The sequence below is a fragment of the Aquarana catesbeiana genome, linkage group LG01, assembly GCF_042186555.1.
Source record: "Aquarana catesbeiana isolate 2022-GZ linkage group LG01, ASM4218655v1, whole genome shotgun sequence".
Lineage (NCBI taxonomy): Eukaryota > Metazoa > Chordata > Amphibia > Anura > Ranidae > Aquarana > Aquarana catesbeiana.
Genome location: NC_133324.1, coordinates 208436135 through 208462369, shown reverse-complemented (window position 1 = coordinate 208462369; position 26235 = coordinate 208436135).

Below are 26235 nucleotides of genomic sequence, written 5' to 3'. Positions count from 1 at the left end.
CTCAGGGAGGGCAAGCCAGGACAGCCACTTTCAAGCGCCGTCAGGGTTGTTTCATTTATAATTCTTGCCTCAGGCCCAACTGAGCCAGCATAGTTGGCAGAATGTTGCCGTAAAAAGTTATGTAGAACACAGCACACCAGGATTATATGATTCAGTTTATACTCCGCCATATGGATGGGTGTAAGAAATAGGCGGAACCAGCTGGCCATGATTCCAAATGTGTTCTCCACCACTCTTCTGGCTCTGGCCAGCCAGTAATTAAAAACCCTCTGTTCTGGGGTGAGGGTCCTCATCAGGAATGGCCACATAAGATGGTCCCCCAGCGCAAATGCTTCATCCGCCACAAAGACGAATGGGAGTCCTTCCACATTCTCTTCTGGAGGTGGCAAGTCCAAGCTGCCATTCTGGAGATGCCTGTAAAACTCTGTCTGGGCGATGACTCCACCATCGGACATCCGGCCATTCTTCCCCACGTCCACATACAGGAAGTTGTAATTAGCCGACAACACTGCCAACATCACAATACTATTGAACCCCTTGTAATTATAATAGTACGACCCCGAGTTGGGTGGTGGGATGATGTGGATGTGTTTCCCATCAATTGCCCCTCCGCAGTTAGGAAAGTCCCACCGCTGGGCAAAGTGGGAAGCCACAAACTGCCATTCCTGTGGCGTGGAAGGAAACTATGGAGGAAACAAAAAAATTAGTATTTTTGCACATTAAAACATGGAAAGCAGATTAGACACAAACATTCTTGGCCAACATCAAGATAACATTTATTAAAGTGAATTTTTAAACACCAAAGTATAAGGTACACCTATCAGATTCCTCCTCCCCCCCTCTCATGGGCCATTTCTAACATTAGAGGGGGGGAATCTTGGACAGGTAACCCTCTCCACTTCATTGAGAGATGAATGCCTAAATAATGGGTATTACTTGGAACAGCCCCTCCTTAGGTACACTATTGGCAGACCACTGGACAGGTAAGAAGTGTCATAATACAAAGATATAAATACACACTGTACACATTTGAGCACATTCTGCTATTACCTATCAAGATAATAATATAATACAAAAACTTTAAACAGTACCATTTGAAAGTATACAGGCAGGCCCTTGCACTACATGCTTTGGGGAATTCAACAATAAATCTGAGCACAAAAGAGATGGGTATAGTGTGTATGGGTTTGGCAAAGTCAGCAGATAGAGGATTGAGGATAGATAGAGAATTGGGATCAGCTGACTTAGCAGTTGGGGGGGAGGGAGGGTTCAAAATGATTTGGGGACACCACAAAAACAAGCCTCTGGCACTCTGCCTGAATTTAAAGCACCAATCACATTTCAAAACATTTTAGGGGGTGTTTGGGGTAAAGCACTACTATGGAGCTGATAAAATACATTGTTAAGTGACTACATGAGGTGAATATAGGGCCAGGAGAGCATGCTGGGGAGGTAAGTGACGGCAAATATGTATGAAGGACAAAAAATTTACATAAAATTCCAGCATGAATGAGAACAAAGGGGACATTCACAGCATATTACAATCATGGTAATTAGGGAATGAGAAAATAAATACAATATATTAGCAAACATTCCATACGATAAAATGATATTAAAGGATAAAAATCTTACCTTCATATACTCCTTCTGCGGGACCTGCATGATGGCAGAACAGGTCTCTGGGATAATGATCCCCAGAGCCTGGGAGGAGATGCCTGTCGAGAACTTCAAGTCCTGCAGGCTTCTCCCTGTCGCCAAGTACCGCAGGGTGGCGACGAGCCTCTGCTCCGGAATGATGGCTTGCCTCATGCAGGTATCCTGCCTGCTGATATAGGGGGTGAGCGAAGCCAACAAACGGTGAAATACGGGGTCCGTCATCCTGAGAAAGTTCCTGAAATCATCAGGATTATTCTCACGGATCTCATGGAGCAAAGGCATATGAGAGAACTGGTCACGCTGAAGCAACCAATTCTTGGTCCATGAACTCCTCCCCACCCTGTTCATGGACTGGACTTGTGTCAAGGTCAGGACCCCAACACCAAGCCCCCGCACAGTACGAACTCTACGAGGAGTACGTATACGCAACATGGCTAGAAAATGGTCGGCTGCTCAGAACGAAGTAACAGAATGCACTGAAGAACAGCAAGGCCTGTGAAGAGCGACCTGAAAAACAGCAACAAGCAGACAAGATCGCACAGAAAACCCCAATACGAACTGACTGCACGCACTGAAGAGTAGATACAAACCCACAAGCACAAACTGAACCGCAGAAAACGATCTGAAAGCCACGAGTCTGAAAAAGCACGAATCATCTCTCACCAAACTTTTACTAACACGAGATTAGCAAAAGGAGCCCAAAGGGTGCCGCGCTTGGTTCTGAACTGTCCTTTTCTAGTCTCGTCGTACGTGGTTGACGTCACCGCATTGTTGGCAATCGGAAATTCCGACAACTTTGTGCAACCGTGTGTACGCAAAACAAGTTTGAGCCAACATCCGTCGGAAAAAATCCTAGGATTTTGTTGTCAGAATGTCCGATCAATGTCTGACCGTGTGTACGGGGCATTACTCTGCTAAAACCTAGAGAATTGCACATGGAAATAATGTTTAGAGCATGATATAATTGCCTAAATGGTACTGAAATATGCGGTATATTATTTAAAGATAATCTGCTTTTAAACTGTGTGCAAAAGTCATTTATACGCTGAAATATCTTTAAAAGTCTGAAAAGTGAAAAATTCCCCGTTTTGGACAACTAGGTGCCAGCACAAATGAGCATGCTCAGACCTGAAAATAGCTCTCATTTTAACTCAAGTGTCTTTTTTACCTGGAGCTATAGTAAATACCAAAATGAGAGCTAATTAGAGAACATTTTTTAGAAGTTAAAATCTGCTCTATTTTAGTCCAAATGAAGTTTCAGTCATTGATTCTAATGGAACAATTCTAACTTTCACAAAAAAAACCTTTTAATGTTGAGATGAAATGTATCTTTCTGTGAAATAAATTTTCCTTTGCAACATTGTTGCTTCTACTTAAAATATTTTGATTTTAAGAATGCTACAATGTGGAATGTTTTGATGTTTTGGTAAAATATATTTTCTCTGTCACTTTCACTTGTTACTCTTCATCTCACAACAATCTTTACCCCAAACTCACACAGGTGTCTTTATAATCCACAAACAATATCATTGCTGATGTAAATTTAAAATGAATCACAATTTTTTGTGCTTTTTATTATTTCCAAATATTCATAATTTGAGCCCAAAAAATGTGATATGTGTACCAACATCAGAAATCAAAATGTAATTCCCAAAAATTTGAGGGTAATATTCTACTCTCACCCACCAAAAAACACCAAATATCACAGAATAAATCAAGAAGAATAACTCTTGAGTAATGTAATTCCATCACCCGTATGTCCATAGAAATGCAGTATTTATGTGTTTTTATGTGTATTTATGTGTAGTTATGTGTAGGAGGTTCTCACATGTGGCAGTTCTGTGGTTTAGATGTTAGAACTTCTGCTTAGTATCTCTGAGGGTCTGGGTTCAAATCCCAACCATGTTACTTCATGTAGAGAAGTTGTCTCACCTCCCAGGTCCTGTAACTTTGTCTAAGTGTAGGAGGGTTCCACCACCGTTGTCTTTTCCAGATACACTATTTAGCCAAAAGTATTGGGACGCCTGCCTTTACACACACATGAACTTTAATGGCAGCCCAGTCTTAGTCCGTAGGGTTAAATTTAGATTTGTCCCACCCTTTGCAGCTAGAACAGCTTCTGGGAAGGCTGTCCACAAGGTTTAGTGTGCCTATGGGAATGTTTGATCATTCTTCCAGAAGTGCATTTGTGAGGCCAGGCACTGACGTTGGATGAGAAGGCCTGGCTCGCAGTCTCTACTCTAATTCAGCCAAAGGGTGTTCTATCGGGTTGAGGCCAGGACTCTGTGCAGGCCAGTCAAGTTTCTCCACCCCAAACTTGCTCATTCATGTCTTTATGGACCTTGCTTTGTGTACTGGTGTGCAGTCATGTTGGAACAGGAAGGGGCTTTCCCCAAACTGTTCCCACAAAGTTGGGAGCATGAATTTGTCCAAAATGTCTTGTTATGCTGACGCCTTAAGAGTTCCCTTAACTGGAACTAAGAGGCCATGCCCAACCCCTGAAAAACAACCCCACATCATAATCCCCACGCCACCAAATCATTTGGACCAGTGTACAAAGCAAGGTCCATAAAGACATGGATGAGTGATTTTGGGGTGGAGGAACTTGACTGGTCTGCACAGAGTCCTGACCTCAACACAACAGAACACCTTGGGGATGAATTAGAGAGGAGACTGTAGGTCAGGCCTTCTCGTCCAACATCAGTGCCTGACCTCACAAATGCACTTGGTTAAACATTCCCATAGACACACTCCTAAACCTTGTGGACAAGAAGAGTTGAAGCTGTTATAGCTGCAAAGGGTGGGCCAAATGATTTTTGAACCCAATACTAATACTGGGATGCCATTACAGTTCATGTGCATTTAAAGGCAGGCATCCCAATACTTAACCCAATAAATGGTATATTGCTTGTGACACTGAGCGTGGCTATGGACTTAGGGCTGGTTCACACCACAGAGATGCAGAGAACGTGTGTGGGGCTGCCTGGTGGCTAAGTGGGTAGCAGTTCTGTCTAGCAGCACCTGGGATGTTGGTTCTAATTCCCCAACATGCTAATGCTTGTGTTGAAGTTTATATGTTCTCCCTGTGTGGGTTTCTCACCACAATCCAGAGACATGCTGGCATATTATTTGTCTCCTGTCGAAATAGGTTCTAATGTAAGAAAGTTAATTTTGGACTTTATATTGGAAGCTCATTGCAGCCAGGGACTGATGTTAATGTTTATTAGCACTAATCATGCCCAGGGACTTGGACATTTCAAATTTTAGGGTTTACACTGCATGGGTACATATGCTTAGAAAACTGTTGCTTTTTTTATGTGGATGCAAATGGACTTTGATCTTTGGCCTGTAGTTGGAGATTTGATGCACATAACCAAGGCTAACACAGTTGCAAATAGTATTATGTATTCCTGTCCATCAGGTGCAATCACTTTAGACATACATGAAGAGACAGATTAAAAGATACTGGTGGGCGTGTACTTCTATTGGGTGTGTCAGTGTGCTAACAATACATCCTCTCTTATATAAAGGCCTGCAGTAGGGGGGTTCGTTTGGCCTGAGAAGGTCAGGTTTTTTGCTTGTGATTTGTGGGGAGGAGGGCTAAAATCTTCCTTATGGAGTGCTGCTCGGCTTCCTAACTTAAGATCAGGTGTCATATTTGCCTGGGTTTTGAGTTGGGGGTGTTCGGGGGGGACCCCCGGATAAATGAGAGGCCAAAGAAAGGCAGAACCAAAAAAGGACGTCGCCATGTCGTGAGGTCCGATGCGTTTGCGAAATTCTATGAGAATCCAGGTAAAGCCTGAATATCGTGGTGAAGTGGGTCTGAAGACGATCGCTGTGGATGTTTTACAGAAGTTGCTGAATTTACAGGTCAGTGATATATTTGCTCTCCAAGATTTTGTGGTCAGTGGTCAATACGATGTTTCTTTTAATACTGAGGATACCCCCCAAGCTGCATATGAGAATTTGGTGAAGGCGGATCTGGGAGGAAATTTGCTAACTAAGAAGATGGATGTCAGTTTATTGTTTGATCCTGGATTGAAGACCATGACTGTACATTGTTATAATCCTTTTTTGAAGCCGGAATTGGTGAGACAATTTTTGTTGCGGTATTGTGGGGGCTGATCGAGGAGAGAAGCTTTATAACCAGTATTTTACACGTTAGTGGATTCGGCATTTTTGAACAATACCATCACCAAATCAACTTGGACCTTTATAAGGAACAATTTTCCCAGAACTCCGACATTTTATACACTCCCAAAAGTACATAAAAACCTAATAGACCCTCCAGGGAGGCCTATTATCTCAGGCATTGGATCGATCAGCGATAATGCTAGCAAACTGGTCGATGAACACTTAAGACCATTCGTAATTTCATTGACATCCTACATTAGAGATACAAGCCATCTTCTACAAATTTTGGATCAACTATATATACCAGATCAGTCACTTCTAGTCACAATTGATGTAGAGACACTCTACAGTTCCATTCCACATGACCGGGGACTAGCGGCAATCAGACACATACTCCAACAGAATCGCAACTTAGATCCTGCCTATAATGATTTCATTATCGCGCTGCTCGAGTATACCCTTACCCACAATGTTTTTTCTTTTGATGGCTCCCACTACCTCCAGGTGCAGGGGGTTGCGATGGGGACATGTTGTGCCCCGTCGTATGCCAACCTGTACCTGGGGGAGTGGGAGAAAACTTTTTTGTCGGACGACAATCTTTCCCAATATACCAACCACATTGCGGGTTGGTATCGATATATAGACGACATTTTGATCATCTGGAACGGTCCCTTGGATGTACTCGAGCAGTGCGTACTAAGAATGAACAAAAACGACTTTAACCTGACATTTACTATGTCTTCCGATACAAATCGGATAACCTTCTTAGATCTAGAAATCTATAAAAATGAGCGAGGTGGACTGTCTAGTAAACTATTCAGGAAAACCACCTCTGGAAATACCATATTACACGCAGCGAGTTTTCACCCCCAACCTCTTATTGATTCGATACCTTATTCACAGTATCTTAGAATCAAACGCAATTGCACAGATAATGATACATTCATAAGGGAAGCCGCCATTTTAAGAGACAGACTATTGGCACGAGGATATACACATAGGTCCCTCAAAAAATCCTTTAAGAGAGTATTGGATAAACCTAGAAGTACACTTTTCCAGACCTCTAAACCTAAAAATACCAACTCACTACGTATTATAACAACGTATAACCAACAACACCGCCAAATTAGAAAAATAGTCGAAAAATACTGGCACTTACTAACTTTCGATCCTTCCCTAGGCCATCTGATACCCAACAAACCCCAATTTACGTTTAGGAGAGCAACATCCATTGGTGACAAGATGGTGAGCAGTGAATTCAAAAATGAATTAACTAAAACACATTGTAAGTACAGAGGAACATTCATATGTGGCTCATGCCGATATTGTGGATATATGTGGACACAAAAGAACCCCATTCTTCCTAATGGCAAAAAACTATTTCCAAAGCATTTCGCAAACTGCAGAACCACTGGAGTCGTTTATCTTCTCCAGTGCGACTGCGGTTGCTTTTATATAGGCAAAACTAAAATGGAGTTCTGGAAAAGAGCATACAGACATATTGTGTCAATGCAAACTTCTGATCCTGATCTCCCCTTGGGTCGTCATGTTGCCCTGATACATGGGGGAAAATTCCCTAAAATTAAATTTCTAATTCTGGACCGGGTGCACCCTAGCTCTAGGGGGGGTGACTGGAATAAAACCTTACTCCAGAAGGAATTAAAATGGATTTATTCGCTGAAGGCTACCCTGCCCCCAGGCCTTAACGATGCCATGTGTTTTAAACCATTCCTCGAGGGCTTCAACTCCGGTGGAATGGAGAAATGAAACATTAATAGACCAAGTTGACAGATTCGTTATTTACATTTAGGTAATACGCCCTACCTGTGATCTGTGTCCTCCTCTACACCTTCAACCATGCTTAGATACTGTGAAATAATACTGTGTTTTATGTCTATATTGTAAACTTTCGGGCTATCTGTCCTTTGCACATATCACCCCTGTATTATGAATCATTATGTTTGTAATAAGGTCAGCCCCACCCTTTCCCTCATCATACTATTGTCAATGTAAGACTAAGTACTTGTTTTTTGAATTTTATTCTTAAATTTAAGACATGACGGCCTTATACGCAACTCCACACTATGGTGGACTCATCTCATCCATCTTGAATAGAAGAGAGCCGTGTGTGCAGATGTACAGATAGCCCAATAGTATCAACTTTACAATATCCTTGGTCTGTTAAACTCCCTGTGTTGGTTTGGTTACATTGATATAACGAATGAAGTGATTCCTCGGGCACATATGAATTGGCAATGAGATATCACCCATTCGTCCTACAATCACTAACCTTAATAGATACATGTCTATGATGTAAATTGCTATGAACTTATTTTGATATGATGCAATATATGCATTTAAACATAATTATAATCTATGGGAATACAAATGTTGAAGCCAGATCAGTACTGTTATCTATTTTGTTGATCAAGATCCTTTGTGACATTTGTAACAGTCTGTACTATTTATGTCACTCTTAGTTTTTTAGGGCAGTTATACAAAACAATTAACTCTTTTTCTTCCACTTACAAGTAACTACCCACTAAAAGTATTTGTAAGTATACAATAATCTCTAATTCTGTGTCTCTGCGATTCTTTACCCATCTTTAGGGTTAATAATTCCAACGTGTTTGCCTCTCTCCCAGCCCACCCCCTTTTGGTATGCGTTCGCCAATAGCGGTTACCTGGTCTCTCCCATCTATAATTAACTATTCACTTAGAGTATTTGTAAGTATACAAAAACGTATAAATATATGTCTCTGCGATTTTCCACCCTTGTTTAGGGTCAATAATCCTCAAACAATATGTTTGTCTATTTCCCGGCCCACCCCCTTTGGATGTGTCCGCCAATAGCGGTTACCCGGCACGGAAAGGCCGCCCAGCACCTTTAGCTGGGCGGCATTACAGGAGGTTACCAAGGCAACACAACATCTATGCCCTTCACCTCCATATTGCCACTCCGGCGGACATGCGCAGTCCGCCGGTGAGGCTTTCCGTGCCGGTGGGAGGGGTGTGCGTGACGCCGCTCCAACGTAATTGCGCTCGCGCATGCGCGGTAGGGGCGGCGCCGCGCATCCCCGTCTCAGGGAGCTTCTCAGGCCGTCCAGCTGGCGAGAATTACCAGTCAGCTGAGCGCGATCATTGCGCCAGCTGATTGGAACTCGCCACACATATAAACTGGCCCCACTCATTCCCAACTAAGGCGTCTTGCTTGCCGGATGCTGGGATGCGTGGCTGGCTTAACATGTCTACTCTCTAAGAACAGGTATTAGAACTCTCCTCTTTAACCACTCAGTATACTGATCTCTTTCTTTTGCTCTACATGCTTGCATGTTGTAGATCTTACATTGTCTATTATTATCTTTCCATAAGTATTATAAACTTAAAACATAATACTAAAGTTATTTATATAAATATCCAGTATCTTTTATATATGCACACACCTAATTGTGTGTAAATTTGTGTACACATGCACGGTTGCATGTGCATATGTGCATAATATTCTTTCTTTATTTATTAGTTTCTGTCTGTTATCGCACACCCCCCATTATACAATTTTAAACACCATGACCATACAATGCTATTACTGCTAGTATGCTTCAACATAAACCACAGGAGTTTTTAAGGGGAGCACATAGTGCATATCAAACATTACTCTTATATTTTCTATTTACAATGATTAATTAAGAGCTCCATACTACACATGCTAGTATACTCTGTAGGCAAAGTATGTCCATTAATTACCATTTTAATTAACAACACATTCTCTCTCCTATTTTGAATTACATATAGGTAGTGTTCACTACACACAAACCTACAAGCTGACTTGGCGCATTAGCTATCAGCATCTAATGGACATATATTAAGAAAAAAGTTTATTGCTGTTCGTTCTATGAAATAAGAATATGTCACTCATTTAAACCATATAAACTTTTATCTATAGGACGGTTCCTCTTCGCTCCAGTATACCGCTGTGGCCCGCACGCATCCGGGGGAGGCCGGGGTAGGTGAACCCCTATATATACATCATAAAAACTAAATCCAAAAAGAACTCCAGAAACTTTCCCTCCCCTTCATCTCTTCCCCCTCTCATTGGGGAAGTGTTATATATGAGATACAAGTACCCAGAGAACAGCTTTCCTATTCATGAACATCAAATCAAACGCCATCCTTCTTGCAAGCATTTCCCATTCCTGGTTGTAATTACCAATGTCTTTTTCTGCATAAACATCAACGGTAACATAACAGGTAAGTGATCTACGGATCATTTTACCTATAATTGGTTATTGACATATAGATTTATATGGCAATTGATCAAATATATGTTTTTCAATTAATTTAGATGAATCTTTCTTTTCAATTTGGCCCCTGAAGAAGGACTGAAATAGAATGTACTCGAAACGCGTTGGGCTTGAAAAGAATTCCACTATTTAAACATCACCTGTCACTTACCAACTGAAATAGATATTACAACCGTTTTGTAATATGTTTAATGTACATGTTGTTGTTGTTTGCCAATGTATGCATTGTTTTTAATACTAGAACGTTTTGAATAAACAGAAATACTATTTTATCTATTATACATATATACGCGTATCTTCCTATTTTACATATATTACCTTTGCAAGTGCCGGAAAAATCCAACTCAGGGGAACCCTTTTCTTTTTCTGTATAGAGGTAAACTGCGCTTTAAAGTACGCATGAAGAGGGACGCATCAGGTTTTTGTGGAGTGTGTCACCCTCCCTCGGCATTTACCATTGCTGGGGAGCGGTGTACTGTTTTCTATTCTGGGCAACCCCGTTACTGCAGGGGGTGCTTTCAGTATGGACATATTCGTGAGGACTGCCCTTCTAAGCTTTGCTGTAGCGTGTGCTTGAAGCCGGGACACAATGCAGCGGAGTGCAAGGAAAAGAAATGTGATCTGTGTGGTTCAGGGGAGCATATGGTCAGAAACTGTCCGAAAATAGTGGGGAGGAAGATGTTCTCATATGCAGAGGCTGTGCAGAGATGGCGGTTTACAGGGCAGAATGTGAGCCGAGAACCGGAGGAGCAGGAGACTGAGCGGGCGGATGACGGGTGTGAGCAAGTGGCCGGCACGGAAGGTGGAAAGGCGCCGACCCCCCCAGACGCTGAAAACCCCAGTAGTAGCTCCAAGGAAGGTGTCGGTACAGGAACTGCAAGGGAGTATGGGTAAAAGTGGAGTGAATATAAATCTGACAGAGGGGGATAATGAGATGCAGGTTGGTGAGGCGGAAGAAGCTGTGGCGGATGAAGGCATGGAGGGGGGAGGGAGGTGAGTGGAGTGTGTGAAGAACTGATCGCTTTGATAAAACAGGTGGAGGCAGAACAGGAGAGCCAATATGTAGATGAGGAGCTTGGTGAGTGGGCTGAGGATATGGAGGTGAGGAGGAAGGAGGGATCAGGATCAAAAGACCTTTTAATGGCTACTCAAAGACCAGGGCCTGAGGTGGAGCAGGAGAGTGAGGCACAGAGAAAGAAGACTAAATGGGGTTTGTCTCTGGGTTCGAGCCCAGGTGGTGGTGGGTGTGTACTGCCAAGTTTAAGTATGGATTCACAAGTGTCAGATGATTCAAGTGGAGCAACATCACCATTGGGCTTGGTAGGTTCTCCTGCCATGCAATATTTGGAGAGTGAATCAGTTGATCCTCTTGTAAAAGGTATAGGGAACAGAAGTGGAAAACAGCTTCCTGATGAAGGGGTTTAGTGTGTTCTGCAGGATTTCTTTGATCCTTCTCATGGCTTTGTCTATATGTAGTGTGAATGTGCGTTCGATTGGATCTGTCTATTGTCGTGCAGCTGTTTTGTCTGAGTTGGCTAAGATTGAGTGATGTCTTGTGTTTGCAAGAGTGTGGTTTGTGGTATGCTCCAGGCCATGGGGACTGGTCTGCAGTACTACTTTGGTGTGACTTGAGGTATATCGGGTACAATATTACACCAGCATTCCCAGAAGTTGGGGCCAAGTTGCAGTGGCAAAGTGGCAGCAAAATAGTGTGACTTTCAGGTTGCAGCAGTGTGAATGAGATTCAAGGATAACACCTTTGAATTTGGCCCTATTGTCACTTGTGCATCCTGAAAGTGTAGCAAATTCATCCCTGCACTACCTTGGTTTGACTTTGATGCAATTTGAGGTTCATACACCACAAGATTACACAGACATTGCTTCAAGTCATGACAAAGCGGTGCAATTTTAAGTTCGCACAAGTGCAAATGGGGCCTTAGTCAAAGGTGTTATCAATTAATCGCATTAGGTTACTTTCACACTTGGGTGACTTTTCATGGAGCTTTGGACCTCAGAGTCACATGAAAAGTTGTCCCCCTTGATTTCCATGCATATTTATTAGAGCTGCACGATTAATCGTCATCGTGATTTTTTCCCCTTTGCGATCTTGAAAAAAGCGTTTCACAATTCTTGCTATGCAAAGAACTCTCTCTGCTCTTCTGAAGCCACAGCTGTCAAAAGAAAGTAATAGAAAAACCGGGAAGTCTGCCAAGAATTAGAACATTCTTTATCAGTTAACCTAACAAGAAACCTTGTAACAATTTGTCAATGAAATAGACTTCTGTGTAAGTGAGGAAAGTTTAACCACTTACACACTAAACCTTTTTCTGACATTTGTTGGTTTCAGGTTAAAATCTTTTTTTTTTGCTAGAAAATTACTTAAAACCCCCCAACATTATATATATTTTTTTAGTAGAGACCCTAGAGAATAAAATGGTGGTTGGTACAATTTTTTATGTCACACTGTATTTGCGCCTTTCAAATGCAATTTTTTTTTGGAAAAAATTACTTTAATAAATTAAAAAAAAAAAAAAAGAAAAGTTAGCCCAATTTATTGTGGGATAATGTGAAAGATTTTACATCGTGAGAATCATGATCTTTTTATTCTAAGCAAAAAAATTGTGATTCTCATTTTGGCCAGAACCGTGCAGCTCTAATATCTACAACTTCACCCATGTTCACATAGGTCTGAATTGACATGTCAAATTGTAGGCCAAATCGGCGCCTATTGATGGCAATGGAACTGTCCGAATTGGTGCGACGCCACAATGTTTCCCAAAAGTAGTTCCTGCACTACTTTGGGCGACTTCAGGGGGCGATTTCTTACCTCCCAACTTTTTCAGATGGGTATAAGGGACACCTATTAGCAAAAGCGTGACCTAATTACCTATGTGATTTCACTAGACATCTGTGCAGGAAAGTGCACTGATGTCTCTGAAATCGCTGACAAAGTCGGGCTGAGTCACAACTTTGGACATCAGAGTCACATGACAAGTCATACCCCATGATTTTCAATGTGTACCATTCATATCTGTGCGACTTCAAGTAACACTGACTTCAACGTAGTCCCTGTACTACTTTGATCTGACTTTGATGCGAGTTGAGGTCCGCAGACCTCAAGTTTACACAGGCATTTCCTGGAATTGCGGCAAAATTGCTGATGCAAAATCGTGGGAAAGTTGTGTGCCTTTCCCTGCGACTCCTGCGTCCAAAGACCTCAAGATTACACAGGCATTGCTTAAAGTCGCATTAAAATCTCGCAACTTTCAGGTCGCACAAGTGTGAAAGGTGCCTAAGTCACTGTGCTGAGTACTATTTTATACCTAGAATATAAAGTAGTCCCACCATCAAACACTAGTAAACGTATGTTCTCAATATAATTGTGCTCAAATGGCTGAAAATCACACAGATGGTATCACCTACTGAAAGCTTGCATTGTACTCAGCAGCATATGCTGAAAAGAGGCGAATGCCTATTAGCCAATGCCACATCGGCATGAGCATGGTTGTTACTATAATATTAATGCCTGAAATGCAAAATATTATTGTATAGAATCAAACATTAGTAAATGTATTTTCTCTGTAGGTAAGTGCTAAGCTCTGTAGCATAGCGGTATACCCTGCTTCCCCCAAAAGTTCAAGCCATGAATTCAAATCCCACTGACAGCATCACCTCCTGGAAGTGTGCATTGTACTCAGAAGCATAATTAGCCAAAGCACATCAGCTTGCTTTATTCCATATTTTAACTCTTCAAATGCATGCAATGGTATGTACTTATTCAATAATATTATGTAATGGAATTCCAAAATTCAAGGAAAAAAATGTCGTAGGGTCCCCCCAGTACATACCAGGCCCTTCAGTATGGACTTTAAGGAGAACCCCACACCAAAATGTAAAATAAATTTGATGTGGGGCCCCCCAAAATCCATACCAGACCCTTATCCGATCATGCAGCCTGGAGGTCAGGATCGGGGGGGACGAGTGAGCACCCTCCCCTTCTGAACCTTACCAGGCCACATGCCCCAAAGCACCTTTTCCCCATGTTGATGGGGACAAGGGCCTCTTCCCGACAACCGTGGTCAGTGGTTGTCGGTCTGCAGGCAGGGGGTTTATCAGAATCTGGAAGCCCCCTTTAAAAAGGGGGCTCCCAGATCCTGCCCCCTCTGTGAATAGGTATGGGGTACATTTTACCCCTACCCATTCACCAAAAAAAGCAGTGAAATGTAAAAAAAATCAATAGCCGGTTTTTGACAAGTCCTTTATTGTAAAATAGCTCTGAGCTGTCTTCTTCCCTGAGCCATCTTCTCCAGACGCTGTCTCTCCCTCCTCCATCTTCTCCCCGAGCTGTATTCTCCCAGAGCCGTCTCTCCTGCTGCCGCCATCTTCTCCATCTGCTGTGTTCTTCCGCACTGCTGGTTACCCGCTTATAAAAAAAAAAGCTGCTCTTCTTCCATGGCGGTCTTCCTCTGCTGTGTTGTCACCTGCTGTGTGGCGTCTCTTACATAGCCATGGAGCGGACTCTCCGGGTGACATTATCGCATGGCCACAGAAGACCGCCACAAGAAGAGCGGCTTTTCTTTTTAGTAGTGGGTAACTGGCTGCTCTGAAGAACACATCAGCGGGAGAAGATAGTGGCAGCAGGAGAGACAGCTTGGGGAGAAGAAACACCAAACACTAGTGAATGTATTTTCTACGTATGACTGTGCTACACCCAATAGGCTAGCGGTCAGCACTACCAGTTCTTCACTACCTTGAAGAACTCATGGGTTCAAATCCCACAGAGAAATGCTAAAAGATTGAATTGGTGAAAAAAAGGCAAATGACAATTAGCCAAAGCAGCATATGCTGAAAATAGGTGAATGCCAATTAGCCAATGCACTTTAAATTTGGCTGATTCTATTATATTAACTCTTCAAATGCATGCAATGATATGTAAGTATTCAATACTATTATGGTGCGAAATTCCAAACACCACACACTAACTAATGGGCAGATTACATTTTTTTGTTTGTTTATTTTAATTCGATTGTGCACTGAAAAAATAAACACAGCTGGGGGATGGTAGGTTGGCTGGTATTTGAACTTGCACCATGAGTGCTGTGGAGACATCTGAGCAGACTATTAAGCCATTGTGCTAAGTACAAGACCTGCATAATAGTGTAGTATGGTTAAAGAATGAATATAAATAATTACCGCTTTATAGTCACCTAAATTAAAAAACAACATACAACAAATAGGTAACCTAAATATTTAATACATGTAACTTTACAGAATAGCAGACATTACTATGTAATAATCATTCATAACTGCATTAGTTAGCAAAAGAAGGAAAAAAACTAGGAATACTAATTGCAACATACATCAATAGATGCACAACTTGGTAGGAATTGGCATTTGCATATACGCGGAAGCGCTAATTAGCGCCAGCTTAGAATTTACTAACATGTGTTTCTCACTAATAGCGCTTATTTTTCATTCACACATTCGCCTGTTGAAATTTTATTTGGCTAAAATGGGAGCTATTATTTGCCATAGTGCCCAGTACTTCCTGGCGCTATAGTAAATGACCCCCATAGACTTTAATGGTGTTCACGTGCTCGAACAAACTTTTTTCCTGTTCACACGTTCTGGTATGAACTGAACAGGGGGGTGTTCGGCTCATCCCTACCTAGCAGTAAAAAGGGTCGCTGGTTCGATTCCCAACCACACCACAACACTACCTGCCTGGAGTTTGCATGTTCTCCCTGTGCCTGCGTGGGTTTCCTCCGGGTACTCTGTCTCATTTGTGAACCTTGGCCGTGTCCTGAGGAAGCCTAACGGTGAAATGCGTAGACATACAAGGGCTCACTGCACAATAATCATAGATGCTATATGTTACAATTGTCATTGTTTTTTAGATATTTGTATTTTTCAATAAATTTATATTTTTTTTATACTGCTATATCTTCTCCACTATTTCTTAGCCTAAAAAGTCCGCCTCCCTGGTAATACTCTGTACTACCTCATTTTGTACCCTAATAAGCATAATGGACCTCTACAAATCTGCATATGTATATGTGTCTAGATAAAGACAATATAGGGGTATGTTATAGATGTCCTAAAAGTGCTTGAACTAAATGGAAAAGATTACGTGTCACTAATAAAACAATTGATGTCTATTTCCACATTAAGGCCTTTGGGTGTTAAAACGTCTACCAAATGTATCCATTGGGTCTTGCATTTTGATAATGCACGAATGTGGTTCACACCCCTCCAATGTGGTTGGAGGTGCTCTACCCCCCCCAAAACTCTAGTCCAGACAGGTTCATATTGTGCTTGAGCTTAAAATGAAGTGACACATTGTGATCCTTATACACTATTTTAATATTATGGATATGTTCCGCAGTCCTTACACGCAGCATCCTTTTAGTGTGGCCTAGGTAAAGTAGGCCGCAAGGGCATTTTAGGGCATAGACGACATAGGTGCTATTGCACGTAATGAACTGATTGATTTTAAAAATATTATTGGTGGGTGAGATGAGTGAGATGAAATTGTCAACTGCCCTGAGGGGCCTGCATACCTCCTTACATGCCTTACATCTTCTACATGCTTCTGGGTTGTATCCCCTGGCTTCGAATCTTTCCATTAAAATTTGAGATTGGGCTATAAAATTTTCATTTTCAGAGCAATTCCTTTTGACCCTCATAATTTGCCCTTTCGGGATGTTCCTGAGCCACAGGGGATGATGACCACTGGAGATCGGTAGATAGCTCTTTCTATCTGTTTTTTAAAAATAGACCTTGGTTTCTAGTCTATCATTTACTTGATAAATATTTGCATCCAAGAAATTGATCTAATCTTTGTGCCACTCTGAGGTCAATTTTATGATGTTGTCATTGATGTTGAGTTTGTATATAAATTCCTCTGATGTAGAAGGGCCGGCCCACATAAAGAAGAGGTCGTCAATGAAACATTTATAGAACAGGAGTTCCAATCGCTGTTCTTTGAAGATGACTTTGTCCTCCCACTCGGCCATGAATAAATTCGCAATACTGGGCACAAATTTTGCGCCCATTGCTGCTCCTCTTTCCTGTGTGTAGAAGGTGTCATTATACCAAAAATAATTGTGGCTGAGGCAAAAGTCCAATGCGTTCCTAAGGAATATCTTCTAGTTGTGGGGCAGATCATTCCTTTTGCTCAAAGCCTAGTTCAGGGCAAGTAGAGCATCATCGTGCTGAATTATGGAATATAAGGATGATACATCGGCCATAACTAAAAGCGCCTGTTGTTTTCCTGTCAGATCCACAGTTTGGAGAAGATTTAAGAAGTTTTTTGTGTCTCTTAAATATGATCTAGTGTTCACCATGCTTTTTTGCAGGAACTGGTCCAACTATTGCCCCATTCTGGAGGACACTGAGCGTATACTATTAACAATAGGTCTTACTGGTGGATTTTTGGGATCTTTGTGGATGTTGGGTAGGGTGTACAAAGTTGGGATCTGACTACTGGAAGGTAAAAAGAATTTTCTCTCTTTACCTGAAAGAACTCCTGTACGTGATCCCAGATCCACCAATACCTCCAAATGATTCCTGTAAGATTGGGTGGTGTCCTTATCCAGTGGTCTATAGGTTGCTTCATCAGATAACATGTCCATAATTTGGGCATGGTAAAATTCTTTAGAGAGTACCACCACTCCTCCTCCCTTATCGGACGGTCTTATAATTATATCTTTCCGTTTCTCAAGCATAGTGATACCTTCACTGATATGCCTAGCACTGACCTCCTCTTTTCTGGGTTTAAGTTGCTCCAAATCACGCAACACCTTTGAAAACTTCTACTTGGTGATTGGGGTTATTAGGGGGGTTAAATAGAGATTTATTTCTTAGTCCACTATCTACCACTCCTCCAATTCTGTTTGCTCTGGTTGTGGTGCAGGTATTACACCCAAGAAAATATTTCTTTATATTGAGCTTTCTTATGTATTTGTGGACATCTATGAAGACATTAAATTTATTAATTGATTTTCTTACATCGCATTTAAGACCTAAATTGAGTACATTCATTTCTTCCTGTGTCAATTTCATCTGGATGAGGTTAAAAATTCCTCCTATTCTGACTCCCTTCTTTTTTTTGGGTTCGTTGTCCAGCCCTACACCTTCGGTATTTTCTTTTTTTGATTGCGGATATGGTGGGTGATCTTTTTCCCATCGTAAATGTTGTTCCTTCCAAGGTTGATCCCTGCGGTAGGCTTGAGGTTGTGGGTCTCTGTATTGCATCTGGATCTGATTGTGTCGGTGGTACGCATATATGGTTAAGGGGGATTTTTTTGAAATAAAGGTTTTTATGTTTTAAACAATATCACACTATGTGGATTCCATTTCTCCCCTATGGTTCAATCTGAGCGCCAAATAGCGTGACTGACACCTGGTGAACGTTTGAGTTGGAGCGGTGGAGAAGCTTTTTACAAACCAGGGCTCATTGTAACTGTATTTCTGGTGAGTGTATCCCTATAGGGGAAGTCATCCCTCAAGTGGTGTTATTATATGGTGGAAGTACACGGAACGCAGTGAAAGTGACATCCAAATCTTCTCCGCTGCCCTTATGATCCTATGCATGAACTGTATATATTAAATATGATCTTTTTTGAACAGTTAGAGCACTGCTGCAATATCGAAAGAGACTTTAAGTTTTAGCATATTGCCTTTGATTGTTGACGTGGTTTCTAAGCAGCTGCTTTTATGATATATTTTATTTATATATATATATAGATCTATCTATAGATCTATATAGATATAGATATATATAGATATATCTATATAGATCTATAGATATATCTATATATAGATAGATATATCTATCTATCTATATATAGATATATAATTAGAAAATATTTTAGATTATCACAGGAATTTTATAGCCTAAGGTGCAGAGCGGTGTTTTATTAGGTGGGTCACTTTTAGTTCTTTTTATTCTCTGCTGCCATGGACGCCCTGGGGTGATTAAATAGTAGACACATTGATGTTGATGCTCTATTCACTAATCACGGACCAGCCGCCACGCACGTCAATTACAATGGAGCAATGTCAGCACTGGGTTATACTCTAGAAAAACAGGTTAGAACCTGGTGGGACATTTGCACACTAGAGCAATATATTAAAGAAAAAGTCATCATCAGGAGCCTGAGGTGGGATATTGCCCTGCAGGACAGCCTTGACGATCAGGGCTCCTTACAAGAATGGGTTTATTTCTTTAATGGGGTAAACTTTAAATTACAAGAACTAATTATCCAAAGAAAAAAACGTAAAATGGCCAACATAAAATTAGGTATCAATGATTTACAACAATTAGACCCAATTAAGGACACCCAACAAATCATTGATTTCAATAATAGGGTCAAGAAAAGTTTAGAAAAGGTGGATAGGGACACACAGAATAAGAAACTCAAAAAATATCACAGGGATTTAGATGATTTTAAAGCTAATTTAATGTATTCCTGGCAACAACCGTCACCAGTTAACAAAAACATTACGGAGAAGCCCATATCCATATTGCCGGTAATGAATAATATTCCAGCTCCGTCGCCTTATATATATGATAATGAGCACAATGATGAAATTACACAAATTGCTTCTCCAGCCCTTTTCTCTACCCCAATCAAATGGGGAGGGGGGAGGTCTAGGGGGACGCCCCTAATAACCCCAATCACCAAGTAGATGTTTTCAAAGGACTAGTGTTGTGTGATTTGGAGCAACTTAAACCCAGAAAAGAAGTCAGTGCTAGGCATATCAGTGAAGGTATCACTATGCTTGAGAAAGGAAAGATATAATTATAAGACCGGCCGATAAGGGAGGAGGAGTGGTGGTACTCTCTAAAGAATTTTACCATGCCCAAATTATGGACATGTTATTTGATGAAGCAACCTATAGACCACTGAATAAGGACCCCACCCAATCTTACAGGAATCAATTGGAGGTATTGGTGGATCTGGGATCACGTACAGGAGTTCTTTCAGGTAAAGAGAGAAAATTCTTATTACCTTCCAGTAGTCAGATCACAACTTTGTACACCCTACCCAACATCCACAAAGATCCCAAAAATCCACCAGTAAGACCTATTGTTAATAGTATAGGCTCAGTGTCCTCCAGAATGGGGCAATACTTTATATTATTTATTTATTATTTATTTATTATTTATTTCAGGTACTTATATAGCGCCGTCAATTTACGCAGTGCTTTACATATACATTGTACATTCACATCAGTCCCTACCCTCAAGGAGCTTACAATCTAAGGTCCCTAACTCACATTCATACATACTAGGGACAATTTATACAGGATCCAATTAACCTACCAGCATGTCTTTGGAGTGTGAGAGGAAACCGAAGTTCCACTACTTGGACCAGTTCCTGCAAAAAATCATGGTGAACACTAGATCATATTTAAGAGACACAAAAAACTTCTTAAATCTTCTCCAAACTGGATCTGACAGGAAAACAACAGGCGCTTTTAGTTACGGCCGATGTATCATCCTTATATTCCATAATTCAGCATGATGATGTTCTACTTGCACTGAACTAGGCTTTGAGCAAAAGGGATGATCTGCTCCACAACCAGAAGATATTCCTTAGGAACGCATTGGACTTTTGCCTCAGCCACAATTATTTTTGATATAATGGCACCTTCTACACACAGCAAAGAGGTGTAGCAATGGGCGCAAAATTTGCACCCAGTATTGCGAATTTATTCATGGCCGAGTGGGAGGACAAAGTTATCTTCAAAGAACAGCGATTGGAACTCCTGTTCTATAAACGTTTCATTGACGACCTCTTCTTTATCTGGGCCGGCCCTTCTACATCATTAGAGGAATTTATATACAAACTCAACATCAATGACAACGAATCCAGAGAATGTGATCATTAGAAGAAATCTTAATAAGGAATGGGGATTTCTATCTGAATTTCATGCACAATATAGGGAAGTAGAAGCCATTTTTAAAAAACATTGGCATGTGCTATTGATGGATAAAAAATTGACTGCTGTATTGCCTCCTATACCACAGTTCATATATAAGAAAACCACAAGTTTTGGAGAAAGGATTGTCAAAAAAGTGATTGACCCTCCAAAGTGACCTTTATCATTCTGGGGTCACAATGGCTTTTTCGCCTGTAGAAGATGTAAGGCATGTAAGGAGGTATCCAGGCCTCTCAGGGCAGTTGACAATTTAATCTCACCCACCAATAATAAGATTTTTAAAATCAATCAGTTCATTATGTGCAATAGCACCTATGTTGTCTACGCCCTAAAATGCCCTTGCGGCCTACTTTACATAGGCCGCACTAAAAGGATGCTGAGTGTAAGGATTGCGTAACATATCCATAATATTAAAATAGGGTATAAGGATCACAATGTGTCGCTTCATTTTAAGCTCAAGCACAATATGAACCTGTCTGGACTAGAGTTTTGGGGGGGGTAGAGCACCTCCAACCACATTGGAGGGATGTGAACCACATTCGTGAATTATCAAAACGCGAGACCCAATGGATACATTCGGTAGATGTTTTAACACCCAAAGGCCTTAATGTGGAAATAGACATTAACTGTTTATTAGTGACACGTAATCTTTTCCATTAGTTCAAGCACTTTTAGAACATCTATAACATACCCCTATATTGTCTTTATCTAGACACATATACATATGTGGATTTGTAGAGGTCCATCATGCGTTTAGGGTAATTGTATATTTGTTTATTTATACTAATTTTATGTATATATCACATGCATATTTTCATCTGGTTTTTAGCTACTGTGCTTATTTATTTTATATATTTCATCAACACATTATTGGATTTTAATTTTAATCATTTTAGGGCTGATCCCCCTTTAGTTTGCAGATATACATTATATACATTTATCTATTTAAATATTTATACAAGATATTAGGCGTGCACTTTTTAAATCCCTTCGCTGCACACCTATGTATTTATGCAGATTATTTAGGTTTGTATAATATTTAAATATTCATATTTAGTAGTAAATATAAACTAGCCATTTTTCGTTTAGGAGCATGTATGACTATAGAGGTATGAATTTTTGGTAACTTTATTGTACATCTTACGCTGATTTAAAGTTATGTATAGGTGCATCATATAAGATTATTGCCCAGCAGTGGTTTGATGATTTTTTTTTCCACTCAGCTCATATTCTCTGTTCTTATTCATAATTGATTTAATGCATAGATTTGTATTTTCACATTTCTATTTTATAAAGATAGCGTATGCACCAAATCCGAATGATGTTTAAACATTAAAATGATCGGGAGTGTGTGTGGTAATGCTCATCCATTGGAGACAATGAATTGACTTACACAGCGCAGCTCAATGGCCGCATTACGCCATCGTACCTTCTGATTGGTCGCAAGCTATGTCATTTCTTTAAGTAGCAGCCCCCAACGCAGTATATCACGCCCTCAGACGAAGTCTGGAAGTGACGAAATGCGTCAGAAACGTGATCTTTTTACAAACCAAGGCTCATTGTAACTGTATTTCTGGTGAGTGCATCCCCATAGGAGAAGTCATCCCTTACGTGGTGTTATTATATGGTGGAAGTACCCCACACGGAACGCAGTGAAAGTGACATCCAAATCTTCTCCGCTGCCCTTATCATCCTATGCATGAACTATATATATTAAATCTGATCTTTTTTGAACAGTTATGCCCCGTACACACGGTCAGACATTGATCAGACTTTCCGACAACAAAATCCTAGGATTTTTTCAGATGGATGTTGGCTCAAACTTGTCTTGCATACACACGGTCACACAAAGTTGTTGGAAAATCCGATCATTCTGAACGCGGTGATGTAAAACACGTACGTTGGGACTATAAATGGTGCAGTAGCCAATAGCTTTCATCTCTTTATTTATTCTGAGCATGCGTGGCACTTTGTGCGTCAGATTTGTGTACACACGATGGGAAATTCCGACAACGGATTTTGTTGTCGGAAAATTTTATAGTCTGCTCTCAAACTTTGTGTGTTAGAAAATCTGATGGAAAATGTGTGATGGAGCCTACACACGGTCGGAATTTGCGACAACAAGGTCCCTTCACACATTTTCCGTCGAAAAATCCGACCATGTGTACGGGGCATTAGAGCACTGCTGCAATATCGAAAGAGACTTTAAGTTTTAGCATATTGTCTTTGATTGTTGAATATAGCAGAAATAAATATTCAAAACCTTGCGTAAATCTCCCTAAAAAGTATATACATCCAAACATGTGCAAATAAGCAAATAAATTAAAAATAAAATATTTCATAAATGTGTAATTGTACAGCAATTGTGACTAATAGGCTGATGAGTACCTATGCATGAATAATCAAGCACAAATGTAAACAAACATGTGCAACTTGAATTCATCCACCAATTGTGAACTGTATGAATCCATATAAAAGAACCAGTGCAATCTGCTGTGATGCTTTAGGTCAGGGGTAGGCAACTTCGGCACCCCAGCTGTGGTGAAACTACAAATCCCATCATGCCTCTGCCTCTAGGAGTCATGCCTGTGATTGTTAGGGTCTTGCAATGTCTTTTGGGACTTGTAGTTTCACCACAGCTGGAGGGCCGAGGTTGCCTACCCCTGCTTTAGATGAGGGGTGTATCCCTTCACCGTTTAGGATAAGTGAATGCTGAATGGTGTCTTTTCTTTTCAGTGTTGTGACACCTAAGTGCTCTATAGCCTCTCTACTTACTGCTGTAAGGTAACAGCATATAATGGTATCTCAATCTGATGGACTGTATGTCTCTGCCCACCTCTAGGGGTCCTTTAGTGGTCTGCCTGGCTTGTGGACCTATATGGTGGGTGTGTCTCCTTTATGGTGGTCCTGGAAATTCCTCTCAATGCCATCCATATTAGATGTATATATAAAAGAGACTCCCCATAGTGTAATATCGTTATCAAGGGTTTATTAGGTTAAAAAAACAGCTTATTTACTCACTTTTTAAAAAAATTGACTGTGCATGTAATCTACGAGTACCAAACTCTTAATACCGCGGGCTTCACTTCCTTTATACCTCCGCTCACTTCCCTTTGCGTTACATCGCACCCACGTGACTTCATCAGGGGACTGATCCAATGATGAACTGTATGGACTCGTACAGTTCACAATTTTGTGTATTTAGGTTGATTACACACCAGTCACAATATATTGGTGGATAAATTCAAGTTGCACATATTTGTTTACATTTGTGTTTGATTATTCATGCATACCTGTAGGCACTGATCAGCCTATTAGTCACAACTGCTGTGTGATTACACATTTATGCAATATTTCATTTTTAATTTAGTTGCTTATTTGCATGTTTGGATGTATATCATTTTTGGGAGATTTACACCAGGTTTTGAATACTTATTTCTGCTGTATATTAGCATTTGAATAATTGTTTTTTATTAATATTGTTTGTGGCATACCCATTTATTGATCACACTGAGCACACCTTAAACACTCTAACAGCGCAGCACCAATATTACATTACAAGTATTTTTATTGTTATAATTAAGTCTCACCAATCGCTTGCCCCCTTCTAGAGGATTGCTATGCCTTTTTTTTAACATGATGTGCTTGAAAGCTATGCTGGTTATTTAAAACCTTGTAGTCTAATGACCAGCCCAGAGATGGACCAACTTCCTGTTTGGTCTTGTTGAAAAAAGACAATTCAAACTGGGAATGTGCCTACTGTACAATTTGGTAAGCTAGCAACAATATTGTGGCACCATATGTAGCTCAGTACATGCCTGATATTAACAAATCCAAACTGTGTAGTGGGCCCAGAAGAAATTTACTTTCAAAATCAGGTCCAGGGAAAAGCAACAGAATGTAAGCTTAAAGGAACTAAATATCTCTAAAAAAAGAGCATGTAAACAGATAAGAGTCTGATACCAAAGAATAATCAAAAAGATTAGCACATAGTTACATAGTTACATAGTTAGGTGAGGTTGAAAAAGACAAGTCATTCAAGTCCAACCTATGTGTGGGATTATGTCAGTATTACATTGTATATCCCTGTATGTTGTGGTCATTCAGGTGCTTATCTAATAGTTTTCTGAAACTATCGTTGCTACCAACTGAGACCACCGCCTGTGGAAGGGAATTCCACATCCTTGCCGCTCTTACAGTAAAGAACCCTCTACGTAGTTTAAGGTTAAACCTCTTTTCTTCTTTTAATGCGTGGCCACGTGTCTTGTTAAACTCCCTTCCACAAAAAAGTTTTATCCCTATTGTGGGGTCACCAGTATGGTATTTGTAAATTAAAAGCATATCCCCTCTTAAGCGTCTCTTCTCCAGAAAGAATAAGTTCAGTGCTTGCAACCTTTCTTCATAACTAATCTCCTCCAGACCCTTTATTAGCTTTGTTGCCCTTCTCTGTACTCGCTCCATTTCCAGTACATCCTTCCTGAGGACTGGTGCCAAGAACTGGACAGCATACTCCAGGTGCAGCTGGACCAGAGTCTTGTAGAGTGGGAGAATTATCACTTTATCCCTGGAGTTAATCCCTTTTTTATTACATGTCAAAATTCTGTTTGCTTTGTTAGCAGAAGCTTGGCATTGCATGCCATTGCTGAGCCTATCATCTACTAGGACCCTCAGGTCCTTTTCCATCCTAGATTCCTCCAGAGGTTCTCCCCCTAGTGTATAGATTGCATTCATATTTTTGACACCCAAATGCATTATTTTATATTTTTCATTAAACCTAATTTTCCATGTAGTTGCCCACCCCATTAATTTTTTCAGATCTTCTTGCAAGATTTCCACATCCTGCAGAGCAGTTATTGCCCTGCTTAGCATTGTCCACAAATACAGAGATTGAACTGTTTACCCCATCCTCCAGGTCGTTTATGAACAAATTAAATAGGATTGGTCCCAGCACAGAACCCTGTGGGACCCCACTACCCACCCCTGACCATTTTGAGTATTCCCCATTTATCACCACCCTCTGAACTCGCCCTTGTAGCCAGTTTTCAATCCATGTACTCACCCTATGGTCCATGCCAATGGACCTAATTTTGTACAGTAAACGTTTAACGGGAACTGTGTCAAATGCTTTTGCAAAATCCAGATACATCACGTCTACGGGCCTTCCTTCATCTAGATGGCAACTCACCTCCTCATA